The sequence below is a fragment of the Eptatretus burgeri genome, chromosome 6, assembly GCF_056783735.1.
Source record: "Eptatretus burgeri isolate ZD-2024b chromosome 6, Ebu_testis_v1, whole genome shotgun sequence".
NCBI lineage: Eukaryota > Metazoa > Chordata > Myxini > Myxiniformes > Myxinidae > Eptatretus > Eptatretus burgeri.
This window is the reverse complement of record NC_140966.1, coordinates 80538390-80541656: the sequence shown is the minus strand read 5'-3', so window position 1 is coordinate 80541656 and position 3267 is coordinate 80538390. Positions and strand designations below refer to the sequence as shown.

The following is a 3267-nucleotide window of genomic DNA, read 5'->3' as shown; positions in this document are numbered from 1 at the left end:
TTATTGGAAAAGCATTGTGGGGTGTGACGGCCCAGAAGTGGGCAGCCAATGAGTGGGACCCGCAGTGCATGAAGTGGTCCCAAAGTTTTTGAGGGCCATAGTTGCACTTGCGCTTGCCGGTTGGAACTGGACCTTCAGGAGAACAACATCTCTCTCCTTACCTCTGCTTGGCTGCCTTCTTCTCCTATCCGAGCTACCACCACATTGCTTCTGCCATGCTGAGCTACACTTCACCTGTATGCCAGTGACCTGCAGCCACCATCAGTTTTTTGCCTGCTCAAGCCCTCACTTGCCCTTTGTTCCTTGTGTGAGTCCAGTATTTTGGCACAATAGTTGGGTTAGGCTTTATTTCCTTTTGGATATAAGTTTGAGTTTTTGTGTCTACCTTCCCCATTTTTCTGTCCTTGTGCGCCAGATCTGTCCAGGTTTTGTTGTCTTGTTCATCACCAGGTTGGTATTTATTTTGTAAAATCAACTTCCGTCCACCTTCGGTGGCAGAGGTAACTAGAACAGCACTTTGTAGAGCACATACCTCTGCCAAGCTGAACAGTTTATGTTTTGTATCCCACTGATAGGCCAAATCTAAATCCGGACTTCAACCAAAATATAATCGACTTGTTCTTGTTACCGAACAAACTCATCCACCCAATTGTGTCATAACCCGAACTCATCCACAAACCATGAGGCATTTGAAGATAAACATAAGGCGATGTATTGTTTTTGGTCCTCCCTCTAAATGGTGAAGAATCGCTTTAAAAATTAAAAAATATTTTCGTATCCGGATGCAGATTTGGATATTCACCAATCGTGAATCAATTTGTCCTTGTCGCACACCCAAATTGTCCGCCAACTTTTGTCCGAATCCATCCATAACGTTTTGAGATGTCGTGGTGTTATCGTTTTTGGCCCGCTCTCTCAATGGAGAAGAATCATTGAAGAAATTGTAGTATCTGCATCCGCATCCAGATCTTCAGAAAAATCAAATATTTTTGTGTCACACACCCAACCTGTTGTTTGTGTGATGAGGATGAATTGATTCAATTTTGATGAAGATCCGAATCAGGATCTGGATACGAGAATTATTTAATTTCTAAAATGATTCTTCACCATTGAGAGATAGGGCCAAAACGATATCTAGCATGCCATTTCAAAACTTTCTTGGGCCCAATATGTTTTCGTGGATCAGGTATTGCGGGGCGGAGGTATGTGCTCTACCGAGTGCCCTTCTAGTTCTTACTGCTTTACTCCGGTTTTTGCATGTTATACCGAACAAATATATTCGGTATTATAGTATTTAGTGTCTGATTTACTAGAAGTGTTGCACTGTAGTCTGTAGAAGCTTGGTTTTCCCTTTCTTAGGTGGTGGGAAGAGGATGTTGGAATCATTCTTGGTATAGCAATTACGGCATCAGCATCTCCCATGCAATTCACCTTGCTGGATTGACTTTTTCTCTTCGTAAAGCCGGTGGGACCTACTCCCAGAACTTCCCGTCTGGACTTAAAGCCGGAAGGAGCTGTGCGCTCATGTTCTTCAATCATCTCTGAATTCGTGTCGGATCCACAGCGGGCAGTGGCCATGGCGGCATCGTGTCCGACTGCAGTGCCATGGCAGCGTCATAAAATCATCGTGTTTTTTTACATTCCATACTGGAATATTACCTGTGGAAGAACAGCCAAAACAGGCAGCGAGTCATTGTTTATGTTAAGTTATCTGGGTGGTGATGCATAAGGGTGAGTAAGCGAACATTTAACTCGTGTTTTGAGAGGGTTTTCTTGATCTATTTCTTGGCCAAAGAAAGAATCAAGCCAGAAATGTCTGCAACAAAGAAAAGGTGATATGATGAAGGGTATATCAAGTTTAGCTTCACCATCATAGGAAAAAATGGGATTGACCTCTCTCAGTGCATCATATGCCATGCAGTTCTCAGCAATGATGCCAAGAGACCTGGCTGTCTGGAGCAGCATTTGAAGACAAACCATGAGGCATTGAAAGACAAGCCAAAAGAGTTCTCACTGCCAACTTTAATGCTTGAAACGCATAAAGCTGGACGCTACCAATGCTTTTCAGCAAGAGACAGTCAAACTGGTGGAAGCACCTTCGGGCTGCCACTACTTATTGTCAAAGTAAAGTAAGCTCAGAGGATGGAGAGACACTCGTGAAACCATGCTTGTTGAGTGATGCAAATATTGTGCTTGGTGCCAAAAGCCAGAAAAAAAAAATCAAAAATTTTGCTGTTTGATAGCACAGTGAAGCATCGCATTGATGAACTTGCAGAGGACATAAAAAGACAAGTTTTGGAAAAAAAATAAAAGCATCGTGTTTTTTTGCAATTCAGTGCAATGAAACCACTGATGTGGCCCAATGCTGCCAGTTGCTCATTTATTCTCTATTTGTGGATGATGGAGCTGTGAAAGAAGAAATGCTTTTCTCAAAAGCACTGGAGACTACATCAAAGGCTTCCCACGTTTTGGCAGCAGTTTCTGACTTTTTCCAAGAAAATGGTCTTTCATGGGAAAAGCTAGTTGGCGTTTGCACTGAAGGTGCCCCAGCAATGCTCGTTTCTCATTCTCGATCTATCACATTGGCCAAGGAAAAGAATGAAGCTATAACTGGGACTCACTGTGTCATCCACAGACAAGCCTTGGCTGCTGAGACCCTTCCTGATGACCTGCGTAAGTCACTGAATTTGGAAATAAAAGTTGTCAATTTTGTGAAGAAGAGTGCTTCAAATATGAGGCTTTTTGCAGCTCTTTGTGCAAATTTGGGAGCTCATCATAAAGCTCTCTTGTTTCACAGAGAAGTCCGCTGGCTCTCAAAAGGAAATATGCTGAGTCGACTCGACAAACTCAAGCATGAAGTGAAAAATTTTCTACAAGGCCAGAAAAAAGAAGAATTGTATGGTGCATTCACAGACTAAACGTTTCAGCTTTCATTGATGTAACTTATGGACTTTTTGAGGCTATAAACAACCTCAATTTGAAGCTACAGGGAAGAAACGCAAACACCATTGCCTGCTATTTTGCAATTAGAGATTTCATGGAGAAAATTCAGCTTTGGAAGCACTGATGACAAGCTGGAAACTTTCCGTTGTAACCTCATCTCAACAAACTCCTTGCTGAAATGGAAGATCTTGATCAGCATGACCTGGATCAAAAGAACAACATTATGGCATATCTGAATTGCCTTGCTGAGGAGTTCATGCTCTATTTTCCAGATGCCACCTTGGATAATTCTGTTTGGAAATTGGTGCAAAATCTATTCAACAT

At 42.3% G+C, this 3267-nt stretch overlaps 1 pseudogene; it reads left to right on the top strand.

Moving 5' to 3' along the window:
• The first annotated feature begins 2057 nt into the window (after window positions 1-2057).
• LOC147025154 (protein FAM200C-like) lies at window positions 2058-3067 on the top strand (annotated as a pseudogene).
• Window positions 3068-3267: the final 200 nt, after the last annotated feature.